Here is an 8,311-nt window from a genome sequence, read left to right on the forward strand (position 1 = left end):
GTGCTGGCCACCTGAGAGAAGAGAGCAACCTCCTCCTGGCCACAACCTCCCCTCAGGTAGTTGTAGACAGCAATAAGGTCTGCCCTGAGCCTCCTCTTCTCCAGGCTAACCAATCCCAGCTCCCTCAGAGCTGGGAATTGGTCTCTTCTCCCTAGTCTCAGGTGATAGAAGGAGAGGAAATGGCCTGAAATTGTGCCAGGGGAGGTTTAGGTTGGAGATTTGCTGCAGAAGTGGTCAAGGATTGACATAGGCTGCCCAGGGAGGTGGTGGAGTCCCCTGCCCAGGCTGATTTGTCCCTACCATGCACAGCCTCCTGCAGAGAGGTCAATTATGTGGCTTGTGAGAGATGCCAACACTTCTCACCAGCCCTTACAACCCACCCCCTCTGCTCTCACACATGAGGATGATCACCACAGCTTGTGGTCAGTATGGAATATCAGCAATGAGCTCATCATGATGAGGTGAGAGTTGCTGTCTGGGCAGGAAGAATAAACTCCCAATGTCTTTTCCTGCTGGGTCATGAAGCTCAGCTGGCACAAGCAGAGTCTCCATTAATTGGTGTCAAAGAGAGTTGGGTTTCTGTTCTTTGGGAAGTCTGAATGTCAGGTGGGAAAAGTCAGCTGCAGATGGAGCAGGAGGTTTCAATTTGGGTCTTGGGTGCTCCTCCTTTGAGTTTGGTTTGCAAAGGTTGTAAATGTGGAGACTGAGTGTTTGAAATGACAGAGGTGAGCTGGGAAAAATGAACCCTTTGAGCCCAGTCTGCACTTTTATCCCTACTGAAAGAAGGCAAAGCTCTCCTGTGGCCTTCCTGGGCCTTTCTTCTGCCCCAGCATCTCAGGTGCCATCACAGAGGACTTGTGATGGCTCTCCATGGGAGTAAATGGCTCATGGCAAAACCCTCTTCTGCCACATCTTATAGGCTGGATGTGAGGAGGAAGTTGTTGGCAGAGAGTGATTGGCATTGGAATGGGCTGCCCAGGGAGGTGGTGGAGTGGCTGTGGCTGGAGGTGTTGCAGCCAAGCCTGGCTGGGGCACTTAGTGCCATGGTCTGGTTGGTTGGGCAGGGCTGGGTGCTAGGTTGGGCTGGCTGAGCTTGGAGCTCTCTTCCAACCTGCTTGATTCTATGGTTCTGTGATCTTCTGTCCTGCCTGCAGGGCTGTGCTTAGCATGGGCAGCTCCAAGGAGCAACATTTCCTGTGCTGCTCAGTTCTGCAAACTCTGTTCAGTTCTTGCTGTGTTGCTTTGCACCACCCCAAATCCTATCCCAAAGGAAAGCAGACATTGCATGGATGCCTCCTGCTCAGAAAGGGCAAGGATTTAAGCTGAGGCCATGTTCTATCAGTGCAGGAGCAGCTCCTCTCTGGGGTGGATATAATCTTAGTGAAGAGTAAATGCCATCATCTGGTTGAGTTCCAGCTCCTTCCCAAACTGCTGAATAAATATTGGCTCACCCACCCAACATCCCTGTGGAAGGGAAAGGATTAGGCCTGCTCAGCATGCTGGGGAGCACAAACCAATTCATTGACATGCTTCCAGACTCCACATTCCTTGGCTGGCCTCCAGCAATCATCCTCCCTTCCTTCTCACAAAAACAGAGACTCACAGAACAGTTTCAGCTGGAAAAGACCAACTCAGCCAGCCCAACCATTTGTGAACTCAACCAAGCCTGGTGCTAAGCCTCAGCACCACCTCTCTGCATCTTTGAAACACCTCCAGGGATGAGGATTCAACCATCTCCCTGGGCAGCCTCTTTGGTGAGTCCAGACTGGTTTCCATGGTGAAATGTTGATGGCACAGCCTTGTCTGGTGAGTCCAGACTGATTCCCATGGTGAAAGGTTGATGGCACAGCCTTGTCTGGTGAGTCCAGACTGATTCCCATGGTGAAAGGTTGATGGCACAGCCTTGTCTGGTGAGTCCAGACTGATTCCCATGGTGAAAGGTTGATGGCACAGCCTGGTCTGGTGAGTCCAGACTGATTCCCATGGTGAAAGGTTGATGGCACAGCCTGGTCTGGTGAGTCCAGACTGGTTTCCATGATGAAAGGTTGATGGCACAGCCTTGTCTGGTGAGTCCAGACTGATTCCCATGGTGAAAGGTTGATGGCACAGCCTGGTGTGGTGAGTCCAGACTGATTCCCATGGTGAAAGGTTGATGGCACAGCCTTGTCTGGTGAGTCCAGACTGATTCCCATGGTGAAAGGTTGATGGCACAGCCTGGTCTGGTGAGTCCAGACTGATTCCCATGGTGAAAGGTTGATGGCACAGCCTTGTCTGGTGAGTCCAGACTGATTCCCATGGTGAAAGGTTGATGGCACAGCCTGGTCTGGTGAGTCCAGACTGATTCCCATGGTGAAAGGTTGATGGCACAGCCTTGTCTGCTGAGTCCAGACTGGTTTCCATGGTGAAAGGTTGATGGCACAGCCTGGTCTGGTGAGTCCAGACTGGTTTCCATGGTGAAAGGTTGATGGCACAGCCTGGTCTGGTGAGTCCAGACTGGTTTCCATGGTGAAAGGTTGATGGCACAGCCTGGTGTGGTGAGTCCAGACTGATTCCCATGGTGAAAGGTTGATGGCACAGCCTTGTCTCCATGAAACACTGTGTTTCTAGGAGGCTTTGTAGGGCTTCTTGGAATTAAGTCACTCTGTGTCCAGTTCTGGGCCCTCCAGTTCAAGAGGGATATAGAACTGTTTGAGAGAGTCCAGCACAGAGCCACAAAGATGCTGCAGGGAATGGAACAGCTCTGGTAGGAGCAGAGCCTGAGGGAGCTGGGGCTGGGAGCTTGGAGAGGAGGAGACTGAGAGGTGACCTCAGCAGTGTTGGTAAAGATGTGCAGGTGAGTGGCAGGAGCTGGAGCCAGGCTCTGCTGGGGGATGCCAGTGCCAGCACAAGGGGCAGTGGTGGAAGCTGAGGCAGAGGAAGTGCCATGGAAACATGAGGAGGAATTTTGCCCCTGTGAGGGTGGCAGAGCCTGGCACAGGGTGCCCAGGGGGGCTGTGGAGTCTCCCTCTCTGGAGATATTCAGACCCTGCCTGGATGTGTTCCTGTGTGACCTGCTCCAGGTGCTGCTGCTGTGGCAGGGCTTGGACTGGCTGAGCTCTGGAGCTCCCTTCCAGCCCCTGACACTCTGTGATGTAATCTACAGCCTCCCACCCCCTCAGGCCCCATCGAGGAGATCTCTGCTGAGCTATGGAAGTTAAAGTAAACATTTTTAGTCAAATGTAATTGAAACAGGCTTAAAATAAGCATCCTAGGGCTGGTGTGGCCCTGAGTTCACACTTGGCCTGCAGTGCATCACCAGCTGACTTAACCTGAGCTCCAGTGACATCTGGAAGGAGAGAGGCTGAGCACAACTCTGCCATAGTGTTGGCTCAGCTCCTGTTTGTGTGTTGCTTGGGTCTCAGCATCACCACACTGCTGCCATCGGCAGTGTCACAGCCTGGGGTGATGTGGCTCTGGGGATGAGCCCAGTGGATGCGAGAGCAGCCCCTGTGATGCAGGGTAAGGATCTCACCTCTGTGTGGCAGCCCTGGGCAGCCTCATTATTGCATCCTCATTAACTCAAGCTGAGATTTGCTCTTGATACAAATGCAAACAAAAATCCCCTGCTGGCTTTGCAATCAGGGCCAGGAAACCTGCTGTGTCCTTGGGGCACTCGTGGGGGTTAGAGTTGGATTGGAAAGTTGCTTGGGACTGTGCTGTGCCAGGAGCAGAGCTGAGTCAAGTTATTCCACTTCCAGACTGGAAATCTCCCAAGGATAAGTTTTGCCTTGAGGGCAGAAGCATTTCTTCTGGCCCAAGCATGTCAGTAAGGTAAATCCCACATTTCCTGACCCTTTCACTGTGCTCATTCATAGAATGAAGCAGGTTGGAAGAGAGCCCCAAGCTCAGCCAGCCCAACCTAGCACCCAGCCCTGCCCAACCAACCAGACCATGGCACTAAGTGCCCCAGCCAGCCTTGGCTTCAACACCTCCAGCCACAGCCACTCCACCACCTCCCTGGGCAGCCCATTCCAGTGCCAATCACTCTCTCTGACAACAATTTCTTAACAACATCCAGCCTCAACCTGCCCTGCCACAGCTTCAGCCTCTGTCCCCTTCTTCTGGCCCTGGGTGCCTGGCAGCAGAGCCCAACCCCACCTGGCTACAGCCTCCCTGCAGGCAGCTGCAGGCAGCAATGAGCTCTGCCCTGAGCCTCCTCTGCTGCAGGCTGCACCCCCCCAGCTCCCTCAGCCTCTCCTCACAGGGCTGTGCTCCAGGCCCCTCCCCAGCCTTGCTGCCCTTCTCTCAACACCTTCCAGCACCTCAACAGCTCTCTGCAATTCAGGAGCCCTGAACTGGACACAGCACTCCAGGGGTGGCCTGAGCAGTGCTGAGCACAGGGGCACAAGAACCTCCCTTGTCCTGCTGCCCACACTGCTCCTGAGCCAGCCCAGGATGCCATTGGCTCTGCTGCCCATCTGGGCACTGCTGCCTCTTCTGCAGCTCCTCTCTCCCAGCACCCCCAGCTGCCAGGCAACCAGGGACAGAAGAAAGGGACACAGCCTGAAGCTGTGGCAGGGCAGGTTCAGGCTGGATGTTAGGAGGAAGTTCCTGGCAGAGAGAGTGATTGGCATTGGAATGGGCTGCCCAGGGAGGTGGTGGAGTGGCTGTGGCTGGAGGTGTTGCAGCCAAGCCTGGTTGGGGCACTTAGTGCCATGGTCTGGTTGGTTGGGCAGGGCTGGGTGCTAGGTTGTGCTGGTTGAGCTTGGAGCTCTCTTCCAACCTGCTTGATTCTCTGATTCTATGATTCAATATGAGGAAGAACTTCTTGACTGGAAGGGTCCCAGAGCACTGGCACAGGCTGCCCAGAGAGGTTGTGGATTCTCCTTCTCTGAAGTCTTTCAAGACCCACCTGTGTGACCTGCACTCGATTCTATGCTCCTGCTCTGGCAGGAGGATTGGACTGGAAACTCTCCAGAGATCCCTTCCAACCCTTAGCATCCTGTGATCCTCTGTTGTACCACAGTGAGGTGAAATGGAAGTGGCACAGAGAGGTCCCTCCTGGGGAGCAGTGAGCAGTGCCTCTCTCACCTCACCTCCCAGCTCTGCTCCTGTGGCAGCAGGATAGCAATTATCTGTTAGATTGGGTTCCTGCCTTGTTTTCTCAGCTCAGCCACTTGAGGAAGACCAATCAGGGTTGCCACAGCAATGAAAGGCTGACTTCTTAATTTGTAGGAGTCTTTCTCCTAATTACTTTGCAAACTGGAATCCCATGAAAACTGCTGCCTTTGGAGAGTTTCAGTCAGGAGCTGGCACTGGAGGAGAACTTAAAAAGAAGGGAAAGTTAATGAAGACATTTTTGGGCAAGAGAATAGGGGGGAGGGAATATCAACTGCTTCAATGAATTTCCCTGGCCTGTTTTGTGTGCCTACAAGAACAAATGCCTGGCAATATCCAGGAACCAGAGCCTGGAATGGGTCCTGAGCTTGAATTATTCATCAGGAACTCAAAATCCTTTCACAGACACCCTGAGGAACCAGAGCATTGGGCACAAGCAACACAGAGCAGTCACCAGGATATCTGCAAAGCTCAACAGAGAGCAAGGGCAGTACCCAGGGCTGCTTAGGTGAGGAGAGGCCAAATGAAACTGCTACCAGAGAATTGTTAAGGCTTGTGATGGTTTGGGTTGTTCCACATCGCCCCCACCCCCTGCTTTGGAAATCACTCAGACCAGACTCAGCTGGCTCTGGGAATCTGAATGAAGCTTCTATTTACAGCTTAGCTCAATGCACAAGCAGAGATTTACAGCATATACAGTTCTAGACAGACATACACAAGGTAAAAGGTACTACAGAAGCACAGCAGCCCTCCCAGAAACTGAGTCCCCAGGAGGGGCTCCCAACCACCCTTTCACCTTCTCCCACCCCTCTCAACCTTCCCCCAGTCCCAAGGAAGAATGGGGGTTTGGCCAGGGGCTTAGGAAGCAAAGTGGATTAGTCAGAGAGACAGCAGAGAGGCTAGAGAGAGAAATGCAGCTCAGAGCTCCCAAGCAGAAGTGCCTTATCTGTGTCTGGATTCTTGTTCTTACACATCTCAGCAAGCCTATGAGTGAAGCAGACATCACCCTTGTTTTCCTTTCACAGGCTGTAATCTAACTCTTCTCACCTAAACAGTCCAGCTAGCTTCAGACTAAAATGAGGCTGGAAAAGCCCTCAGAGTTCATCCAGTCCAACCATCAACCCAACACCACCATGGCCATTAAACTGCATCTCCAGGTGCATGGCCACAGGCTTCTTCAGCCTCTCCAAGGATGATGCTTCCACCACCTCCCTGGGCAGCCTGTGCCAATTCCTGACAGCTCTTGCAGAAAAGAAATTGTTCCTCAAGTCCAACATAAACCTCCCCTGGCACAATTCCAGGCCATTTCATAGAATGATAGAACCAAGCAGGCTGGAAGAGAGCTCCAAGCTCAGCCAGCACAACCTAGCACCCAGCCCTGCCCAACCAACCAGACCATGGCACTAAGTGCCCCAGCCAGGCTTGGCTGCAACACCTCCAGCCACAGCCACTCCACCACCTCCCTGGGCAGCCCATTCCAATGTCAATCACTCTCTGCCAGGAACTTCTTCCTCACATCCAGCCTAGACCTGCCCTGCCACAGCTTCAGGCTGTGTCCCCTTCTTCTGTTGCTGGGTGCCTGGCAGCAGAGCCCAACCCCACCTGGCTACAGCCTCCCTGCACGCAGCTGCAGGCAGCAATGAGCTCTGCCCTGAGCCTCCTCTGCTGCAGGCTGCACCCCCCCAGCTCCCTCAGCCTCTCCTCACAGGGCTCTGCTCCAGGCCATAGCTCTGAGAGCATTTTTACTTTTCTTTCAAGGAGCTTTCTTTTCTTTTCTGCTCCAGCCCCCACCCCCTCTTTAATTACTTTAATTGCTTTCATTTCTATACCATTCTAAATCCAATCATATCATTACACACATTGAAATCCAATCAAAATATCTATCTCTATATATACATGTATATATATTATAAAGTGATACAATGGAGTCAAAGCTACTTTAGGAAGGATTGGTTTTAATTCCGTGGGAAACAGCAGCATTCAGCATTATGTTCCCATTGCAAGAGGGCTGTGGAGATGCTGGAGCATGTCCAGAGCAGGGCCAGGAGGATGCTCAGAGGCTGCAGCAGCTCTGCTGTGAGCACAGACTGAAAGAGTTGGGGCTGTGCAGGCTGCAGCAGAGGAGGCTCCCAGGGGACCTTCTTGTGGCCTGCCAGGATCTGAAGGGGTCTCCAAAAAAGCTGGGGAGGGAGTTTTGAGGCTGTGAGGGAGTGGCAGGAGTGGGGGGAATGGAGCAAAGGTGGAGGTGGGGAGAGTGAGGCTGGAGGTGAGGAGGAAGTTGTTGAGCAGGAGAGTGGTGAGAGGCTGGAATGGGTTGCCCAGGGAGGTGGTTGAGGCCCCATGGCTGGAGGTGCTTGAGGCCAGGCTGGCTGAGGCTGTGTGCAGCCTGCTCTAGGGTAGGGTGTCCCTGGGCATGGCAGGGGGGTTGGGACTGCCTGCTCCTTGTGGTCCCTTCCAACCCTGACTGATTCTATGATTCTATGGTCTGCTGCTGGGCCAGGGATGGTGACCCTCTTCTGGCTTGCAGCCATCATTGCTTTTCTTCTTTCTTCTCCTAATCAAGCCCAGCTCCCTCTGTGGGAGCAGAGGGGTCCACAGAGCTGGAGGAACTCCTCTACATGTCTTCTTCCCCAGATAAACCCAGCTTCCTGCTGTTTCAGGGCTGGAGCCCAACTCTGAGAGCTGCAAGATGGGCTTGAGACACAAGAGGGCAGGCACAGGCTGTGCAAGCGATAGAGGACTCAGGCTCTGCTCCCTGGTCCTCAGCCACCCCGGCCCTGCTGCCCTCCTCCACCTCTCCATCTCTGTACGGGGGCCCTGATGGAGCCGTTCCTCAGCCTCCTCTGTCTGCCTTGCTCCTCTGTCCTTGGTTCTGAAGCACAACCGAAGCAGTGAGGTCTGTGAGGGCAATTCAGATGATGAGGTTGGGCTACGACCTCCCAAAGCAGCTACTTTGCTCCCCCAGGCACTCAATGCCCAGCGCTGGGTGTCCCAAGGAAGAGGAGTGCAAGTCTGGTGAGGCTGCATCTGGAGTACTGTGTCCAGTTCTGGGCCCTCCAGGTCAAGAGGGACATAGAACTGCTGGAGAGAGTCCAGCACAGAGCCACAGAGATGCTGCAGGGAATGGAACAGCTCTGTTAGGAGCAGAGCCTGAGGGAGCTGGGGCTGGGAGCTTGGAGAGGAGGAGACTGAGAGGTGACCTCAGCAGTGTGGA

This window comes from Pogoniulus pusillus, chromosome 40 (assembly GCF_015220805.1).
Source record: "Pogoniulus pusillus isolate bPogPus1 chromosome 40, bPogPus1.pri, whole genome shotgun sequence".
Taxonomy (NCBI): domain Eukaryota; kingdom Metazoa; phylum Chordata; class Aves; order Piciformes; family Lybiidae; genus Pogoniulus; species Pogoniulus pusillus.